This window comes from Mus caroli, unplaced genomic scaffold (assembly GCF_978045245.1).
Source record: "Mus caroli unplaced genomic scaffold, Mus_caroli_1 scaffold_13, whole genome shotgun sequence".
Taxonomy (NCBI): Eukaryota; Metazoa; Chordata; class Mammalia; order Rodentia; family Muridae; genus Mus; species Mus caroli.
The window spans coordinates 56,172,316-56,181,812 of NW_028227268.1; positions in this window are offsets into that span (position 1 = coordinate 56,172,316).

The following is a 9,497-nucleotide window of genomic DNA, read 5'->3' on the forward strand; positions in this document are numbered from 1 at the left end:
CCCAGTCTACATCCCCAACCTCCAGCCTGTAGAAGCAGCCTGTGGTTGCTCTATTGGAGATCTCTGTGGCTGATTGGCTTTTCTCCCTCCCAGGCATTGTGAACTCCCTCTCTCTTCTCCTTGAATTTGCCAGTTTGCCCGTGGGGACCCATAAATCCCGCCTATTTCTCCCAGCTCATTGGCTGCTAGCATCTTTTTTGATGGATCAAGACCCCTGCCCTCAGCCTTGGTAACAACTCATAAAAGTTGAACCTCTGGGCTTTCTGTTGACAGATTGATATATTAGAAAGTCTCCTTCCTCAGAAGTTCTTTCTGCTGCTACAGGCTTTGGGAGGAGGAACCTTGTGCATCTTGTCTCTCTTGGTGATTTTCTGAGACTTGTGCATTGTTTACATTTTAAGTATCAGAGAGCCTTCTTTTAGAACTTTCAGAGTCTTGATGTGCCTCCCCCACAGAATGATATAGCTCAGAGGAAACTGGGTCACAATGTATGTATGTACATGTGCATATACATCTTCTTATGAATGTGTGTACACACATGCTTGTCTGTGTATACACATATGTATGCATGACTATGAGAATATATTTGTGTTTGTGGTATACAGCTATTTATGTATTTCCAAATAATTGAGTGCACTCAATACATGTATTGATGCATACATAAGTTGTTATGTGACACTATTCCTGGGGAGATGTGAACAAGTACCCAATCAGCCCATAGAAGGAATTAATGACAGACCAAAGTAAGGATACTATCAAAGTCCAACTAGGTAAACCAATAAATAGTATTGGGACTTGGTACAAGAGTATGTGTGAGGGGTTACTTAAGAAGCAGAAACAACTCAAAGATAGCTATATCATTAAAATAATTCACCATGGGTGATAATTCATAAAAGCTGAAACCCCGGAGTCCTCTGTATGACTTGAAGGCAACTTAATAGATCATAGAGTGTCTCTTCCAGGTAGCTCATCTGGGTTCTCTGAGTTTCAGGCAATTTGACTAGCCTGGGCATGTTCTAGATAACTTAGTTGTTTGAGAATATCTCTCAGCACTATTTGCTGCTTATAATAAAGCTTGGGAAGAGCTTTATAGCATAGTACATCTGATCAGTTTTATGGACTTCCTGAAACTTTTGAGTTGTTTATTTCCTGAGCCCAAAGGAGTCTCCCTTTAACATCTAGAGAACTACCAAGTTTCCCTGAAGGATGAGGTGTTTCATCTTGGAAGAAACTTCTACACAGGACTCCACTCCTTCCTCTAGCTCCTACATCCTTTCCACCCCTTCTTTCATAAGAGTCCCAGCACTTTGGAGTGGTTGACATAAAAGTTTAACTATTTTCCTCTAACTCTGTTGAGGTACCAAACCCTGTGTCCTTGTGTTTATTCCTTCATTTTCAGAACATGACACATTGGAGGACCCAAAATAGCATTTTAGAGCCATTGTAACCTAGGTTACAACACCATTGATAATCAAGAACTGGGCAGTGTATTACCAGGTCAGAGATTTGAAAGTGGACACGTGTTTAGATCATCTGCTTTTTCCTCCTGATGGTCTAGGTCAGTGGCTGTCACCAAGTGACAATTTTGTCTCTCCCGGTAGAGAATATTTGGAAATAGATAAACTTTTTTTTTTTTTTTTTGGTTGTGAATGCTAGAGAATGGGTGATATGAGCATGTGGTAGACAGAAACCAGTGATCTTGACAGCCATCCTTCGTGCATAGGATGGTCACCTCTCAATTGAAGATCTGGTCCTAAATGTCAACAGATCAATGCTCAGATATTGTGCAGGAAGAGAGGTGATGGGTAACAAGAGAGGTGATGGGTAAAGTAAAGAAGAGAGAGAGAGAGAGAGAGAAAAAGAAAATTTGGATAAAAGAGATGGAAGAAATAAGAGAAAGAAAACACAGTAGGAAACAGGCACAGACCCAAGGTCCAGAAGTGGGCATGACTTTAAGAGAAAGAATACATGTTTCTTCCAGGCATTGTCTTTTCTTTACTCTGACACTGTATGAATAGATGGCATTTATTTTGGAGAAATTACACATGAAAAACCTCACACATACAAAGCTACTGTATCTGTGGGATAGAAAGACTGTTTTCATATTAGCATATTGCTTTGATCTTCTCAAATCTTGCTTTAACTCCATAGGCCTTTTCCATTCCTCTGCTGAGTGTTATAGGGCATATTTATGGTGATATAACTCTGGCTCAGCACCATATTGTACAAGTCAAAGAGTTGTGATTGGCAGAGTGGATAAGACTTCCTGGAAGCCATTCCTATGTCAAGAGAGTCAGTAGTATCTTTATTATACATGGAAATAATCATGAATGATATTAATGTGTCTCATTAACTCCAAGCTGTATTTCTAACTCACCTTCAACTACATTTCCTCAATGTTTCTGTCATCCCATTACCACCAGACAAGAGAGGATGTATGATGGAGAGGGCCAGCCAGCACTGAGGACATAGACAGAAGGCTTGGGTAACATGCCAGCTCAGGATTGGCTCATGAGAGATCAAGGTGGTATTACCCCTACTGGAGTTGGGCCATTCACAAAAGCCACTGGCCTTTGATGGATCTGCATGACTACTCATTGCCTCTGGAAATTGGAGCTGGCTGGGGAAAAGAAGGGATTATAGAGAGGAATAAGGCATTATAAGGCTAAAACTAACTTTGAAAAGAGTTATGGATTCTGTATTTAATTTTAAAACTCACATTGGGAGCTGGGGATTCAGCCTGGTTGGCGAGTGTCTACCTAACATCTGCTGAACTCTGAGTTTGACCCCAAGTACCATAAGAAGGAAAACTTGTATTTTTTTAAAAAAAAAAATGAGTCAGGGTAGAACCTAAAGGCTCATTTCCACAAAAGATGCGGCTCAAATCTCTTGCTTTGCCTTTAGGAGTAGGTGTTGCCTCCTTAGGGACAAAATGAGGAGTATCTGGGCCCAGATTCTCAGGTCTAAGCAGGAACTATCCAATCACACTACACTATGATTCATGTGTCCACCAATAAGTATAAAGTGTTTTCTACTCTGTTTTCATGGGAGCATTAAATACATGTCTACTTGCACCTCATGAAAATACTAATGGAATTGCTGTATCTCCCACCCTGAGAGCTAGGTTTCCTTCAGCCTGGTTCAGGCACTTCCATTACATGAGCACTGAGGAGCAACAAGGAACACTACTCTTGCAGGAGAGGAGTGTTGAAGACTAAGTGAGAATGGCACAAGAGCCCTGGATCTCACCAAATGGAGACATCTTGGGTTCCACAACAGAGACCAATCAAACACACTATTTTGTTGGGTGTCTGTGTAACTTTTGAACTACAGCCAGAGCCTCTAGTCCAACAGCAGCTTCTATTCTATTTTCTGCTTGGAGATTTGAACACAAGGGAAGGTATTAGAGAGATGGTGTTATATCATTGAATGGATACTCTTTCTAATTTCCTGTTGCCTTGAGGCTCCTGAAGAATATTGGGAACAGCCAGGGGGAGTTCTATGGATTTTGGAAGTGTTACAAGCTCCATGATAAAGTAGAGCAACCCCTATCAGCCTTTCCTCTCTGCTAGAAATAGTGTGAAGCAGCTGGGCTCTGGTTTTTATCTACTGAGAGGAGCAGAGAACACTCATGCTTTGCAAATGGATCCCGAGACAGTGGAGTGGAACAAAAACTGCCCTGGGTTTGTAAGAAGAAGCTAGGGTGAAAGCTCCTGAATATTGGGGTGGTGTGTGAGCAACATAGGTAGGGAAATAAAACTCAACATGGCCATCCTTTGTTCCTGAGTGGAGATGGATAATCACATCTCTTCTGACTTCATTTCCCTATCTGCATAGTTCACCTATTCAAGACATGTTTGTGGAGCCCCACTTCATGGCAGTTCTCTTTCCTTTAAAGCACACAACATGCTCCGGTGGATTAGAGGATACAGTCTCAAAGGAATTCCTAGGTGATGATGCTTTGTCCTCAGTTTAAAACTCTTCCCAAGAGTTTCCAATCGAATCTGTTCTACTTTACTCTCCCCTGTTGATGTACCTAACAAAAGTTGTGGTTAGTCCTCATCCCTTATTCCTGCTCCTCCTGAAGCATCACCCCAGCCCCACCAGATTCCTGGAGAGCACTGCTCTTTCTGTGGCCCACCTACAGATTTCCTTTCATGCCACTGCAGAGTCAGATGGGACACACCAATCAAGCCCAAGTATCTGTTTCTGACTTTAATGCTTGCACATCTAATCTGCTACTCCTTTCAGGTAACATTTGCCTATTAACAGCGATTTCTAGAACATTGATCTGAACATCTAATCTCAAGAAGGATTTGATAGTGCTTGAAGACTCATTGATTAGACAAACAGAGGTGGGAGGGCAGTGTCAGGGACTAATATTATGGATGTGAGTCTGAGCTATTCAAATAGGATGATAGTATTGGTTGACAAGGAATTGATCAGGAGAATAATATTATTTCAAAGAAATATTTATTATTCAAACACTTGCCCCAAATGAAACATTCATTATTATTGATTACTTCTCAATAAACCCGATTCCTTTCTTTGAGACACACATGTTATTTGATATGTGACTTATCTGACCTTTCTCTGTACAGTTGTTACAATTTGAACGTGAAATGTCTCCCTCGGGTTCATGAGTTTCAGCGTTTGGTCCTTAGTGGGCAGTGGTGTGTTAGGAAGCTGTAATTTAAGCACCAGCTCTCTCCTGGGCAGGTATTGAACTAGGTTCATTCGGTGCTCTCTCCCTGAATTTATCTGGAAGTGCTAGCGATTCTAGGCTTCTGTGTATACCATTGGATCTCAGTGTTTGTATCACCTTGTGGGAGCTGTGCTGCTGCTGCTGCTGTTGGAAGGCCAGCTTTCCAGCTTGGTCCTCTTTCATGACTGACAGTTTTGTGATACCATCACTTGTGCCATAGGATGGCATAGGTGGAAGAAGTAGGTCAGTTAAGTCTTGAGAATTTATAGCTTGGCCATAGTTCTAGCCTGCTCCCTGGTTTTTAATTTTCCACGTATGGGCAAGCTCCTGCAGCTACAGTTGGCTAGCCACTTCCATCTTCATGTGCTCCTTGTCATGATGTACTACTGACCTGTCTTGAACCCTAAGACAAAATAAAACCTTTTCCCCTTCATTTGAACCTTTTAGGTCTGTGGTCAAAGCGATGGGAAAAGTAACTAATATAATACCTGAGAGCTTTGACCAGACCCCCCAACAAGACAAGTTAGGTTCTAACAGTTCTTCTTCATGGCTGAATAGGAGTCTACAGCAAAGATCTAACAAAATTCATTTGCATGCTATCTTTCATTCACTTTCCTTAGCTTTGCCTTTGAAATTAATACTTCAAGGAGTGTTTTTTGGCCTGCTTGATTCATGAATATGGAAGGCATCCAGTATTTATTTTCAATCCTTTGAGATATGTTGTCTCCAAAGTGACAGTGAATACCTACACCGAGCATTGGTATCTGTGGGGTGTAAAGGTGAAGAGTGGAGATATGGATTTATGTTGATGCCTCCATAAGTTCTCAGAGGGTATGGGAAGATGGGATAAGAGTAGATGTTCAGAACGAAAGAATAAGTGATTGGTCAAGGTAGAGAAAACTATAATCACGCAAAGGAAGATGGGGGCACGGCACTTTGGGTGTGACTATGTTTCTCTCTTTCTATTGCTGTAACAAAACCACTGACTCAAGAAGAGAGGTTAGATTTGCTCACAGATTTGGATGTTAGAAATCCAGGCAAGGTTTGAATTTTAAATGTCCTTGGCTGATGGAGCTGTTTTGGGAGGTCCTAGGGCATTTGGGATATAGGTGCTTGATGGCAGCTAGGTCATGAGGGCAAGGGTTATTCCTCCTCTAGTTCTGATCTATGTTCTTTGTTTCCTTTGTGAGGAGTTGGCCACAGGCATCCATCACCATGGACAGAGCCTCAATCTTGCTGAGTGTTCTCTACAGTGATGGATCATACTTTCTTGGAAACAGTAAGCCAGAATAAACCTTCCTTCCTTGTTTCCACCAGATATTTTGTCATAGTAATTCAGACAGTAAAACAAATACAGCCATCCTATTTGTTTGGCCTCTGGCAAAAGCCACATGGCAGATGAAATCAAGCAGCGAAAGGAAGTTTGAGAGAGATTCAGAGGCTGGTTAGCTCTTATCACCACTCAGTCCTATAGATCAAGGGCAATGCACCTGATTGCCTAGTTACTGTCTATGAAGACCCACATTTTAAAGGCCCATTATCTTTTGGGTGTATTCCCAGGGGCCATATAGCTGAGTTCTCATGTAGAACTAGTTCCAATTTTCTGAGAAACTGACAGATTGGTTTCCAGAGTGGTTGTACAAGTTTACATCAATGGAGGAGTGTTCCTCTTTCTCCACATTCTAGCCATCATGTGCTATTGCTAGAGGTTTTTAAAATTTTTTTTATTTTTTATTTTTTTAATTTTTACTCTTAGCCATTCTGGTTGATGTAAGCTGGAATCTCAGGGTCATTTTGATTTGCATTTCCTTGATGACTACGGCTGTAGAACATTTCTTTAAGTGCTTCCCAGCCATTCAAGATTTCTCTGTTGAGAATTCTCTGTTTTGCTCTGTACCCAATTTTTAAATTGGTATTTGGTTTGTTGGAGTCTAACTTCTTGAGTTCTTTATGTGTTTTGGATATTAGCCCTCTGTTGGATATAGGGTGAGTGAAAATCTTTTTCTAATCTGTAGGCTGACATTTTATCCTATTGACAGTTTTCTTTGCCTTACAGAAGCTTTTCAGTTTCAGAAGGTCCCATTTATTAATCATTGATCTTAGAGCTTGAGCTATTGGTGTTCTCTTCAGGAAATTTTCTCCTGTGCCAATACCGACCCTGGGAATATAACAAAAAGATGCTTCACCATACAAGAACAGGTGCTCCACCATACAAGGATAGGTGTTCCACTATGTTCATAGCAGCCTTATTTATAATAGGCAGAAACTGGAAATAACCCAGATGTCCCTCAACTGAAGAATGGATACAGAAAATGGAATACTGTTCAGCTATTAAAAACAAGGACATCATAAATTTTGCAGGCAAATGGATGGAACTAGAAAATATCATCCTGAGTGTGGTAACCCAGATCCAAAATGACATGTATGGCATGTATTCACTGATAAGTGGATATTATCCAAAAAGTACAGAATACCCCTGATATATCCTATAGACCCAAAAGAAGTTAAACAAGAAGGAAGGCCCAAGTGATGGTGCTTAAATCCCACTTAGAAGGGGAAACAAAATAGTCATGAAAGGCGGGGGTGGGGGGGAGGTCTGGGTGGGAAAGGGGAGGGGGAGGGAAATAGGGGGCAGGATCAAGTATGGGGAGAGCAGGAGAGAGCATGAATGGAAATATGTAGCAACCAAGGTTGGGCTGGGGGTAGGGTGGGGGGAATCTCTAGGAAGTCTCAGAGACTTAGGATGGGGGAGGCTCCTAGGACTCAGTGTGGGTGATCTTAGCCAAAATGCCCAACAGTAGACATATGGAACCTGAAGAGACCACAGACACGACTTCCAGTGGAACGATGGGGATGCCAACCCACCTACAAAACTTTAGACCCCAAATTGCTCCTGTCTGAAAGAAATGCAGGGATAAAAATGAAGCAGAGACTGAAGTAATGTCTGCCCAGTGACCAGCCCAACTTGGGATCTATCCCATGGATGGGCACTAAACCCTGACACTATTACTGATGCTATACTGTGCTTGCAGGCAGAAGCCTAGCAAAGCTGACCTCTGAGAAGTTTTACCCAGCATCTGACTGAGACAGATGCAGACACCCATAGTCAAGCATTGGACTGGGGTCAGGGACCCCTATGGAAGAGAAAGGGATGGCAACTTCACAGGAAGAACAACAGTGTCAACTAACCAGGGCCCTTCAGGGCTCCCAGAGAATGAGCAACCAACCAAAGAGTATACATGTGCTGGACCAAGACTGTGGCACATATGTAGCAGAGGGCTACCTTGTCTGGCCTCAGTGGGAGAGGATGTACCTAATCCTGTAGAGACTTGATGCCCCAGAGTGGGAGGTACATGTGTGTGTGTGTGTGTGTGTGTGTGTGTGTGTGTGTGTGTGTGTGTGCATCCTCTCAGAGGCAAAGAGGAGGGGTCATAAGGGAAGAACTCTGAGATGGGGGACCCAGAAGGGGGAAACATTTGGGATGTAAATAAATAAAACTATTAATTAATAAAAAAACAAAACAAAACAACAAAACCAACCAACCAACCAATCAAACAAACAAATAAAGGTGCATTATTTCTTAATACTGTCTTGTTGGGGTCCAAGCCTTTAAGTCATGGAGTTTTGAAAGACAGTCACATTCAAACTATAGTATTTGCCATGTCAGTTTAATATGTGTGAAAGAGTTGCCAGGATCTGGAACTTGAATTGCTAAGAATGGATAAGCAACAGGCAAATCTAGATGAATTAGTTACTTATAAGTGAGTGCATCAAACTAAAGGATGAAGGATACTATCCCCAAATCAAGTGACTTGGAAGCAGTTGGAAAATGTGCAGATTTTCCAAATCTTTGTTAGGAAAGCTTTGTTAGCCTCTTTGATAGAAGGTTTTTAAGGCTCCATGTAAAGTCCTAAGGTCTATACTAGACCCTATGCTAACTTAGTTATGAGTAACAGCAAATGACAGGTGCTAACTTAGGTAACAGTGAATTTGTGGTAAAGCGGTTAGTCGCAGAAGGAGATCATGCTGGAAAGCTGGCTTTCCAACACCAGATTTGGAGCAGATGCACAGCTTTCATGATGTAGTATAAACACCATGGTCAAACAGTACACTCACAAGCCTAGAATCAACAGCACTCAGATGAATTCATGGAGGGAGGGGGTGAGCAAGCATGAATGAAGATGTTCAATAATTGTCCAGGAGACAATGGGTACCCAAGTCCCACAACAGCCTAATGAGTCCACGAAGACAGAGGGGGTTCTTTGAGCAGAAACTGAGGGACTCGAGGAAGTAAAAGTTTGTGATAATAGCAAATATCAGCTAAATTCCATTGTCAGCCATTTCTGAAGGCTGGTGTTCATGCCGCATGTCTCACCTATGTGTGGATATAGTCGGGCCATAAGAGGTGCTTAGCACAAGCTCATTGGATCCACAGAAGGATCAATACTCCAAGCACTTCAGACAGATTAACACTTAGTAGAAGTTCTTGTGGCCATCAAGCCAGGCAACACAGCCCATGAAAAATCTAGTCTTTGTCCTTACATGGAGGGTGATCCTATGAAAGAATGTATTTTGTATATATATGTATGTATATATATACACCAAAAATAAAGGTTATTTTTGTCACTGAATTCTTCCAAGATTATCTTAAAGAATATGTTTTTAGATACTGACACATTTAAATTCAGTAAAGAATTTTCTCTGTATAGATATACAATAGTAAATTTTTGTATATGTTGTTTTGTGTGTGGTATATGTGATTGTTAGAATGGATGTGAGCACATGTGTACAC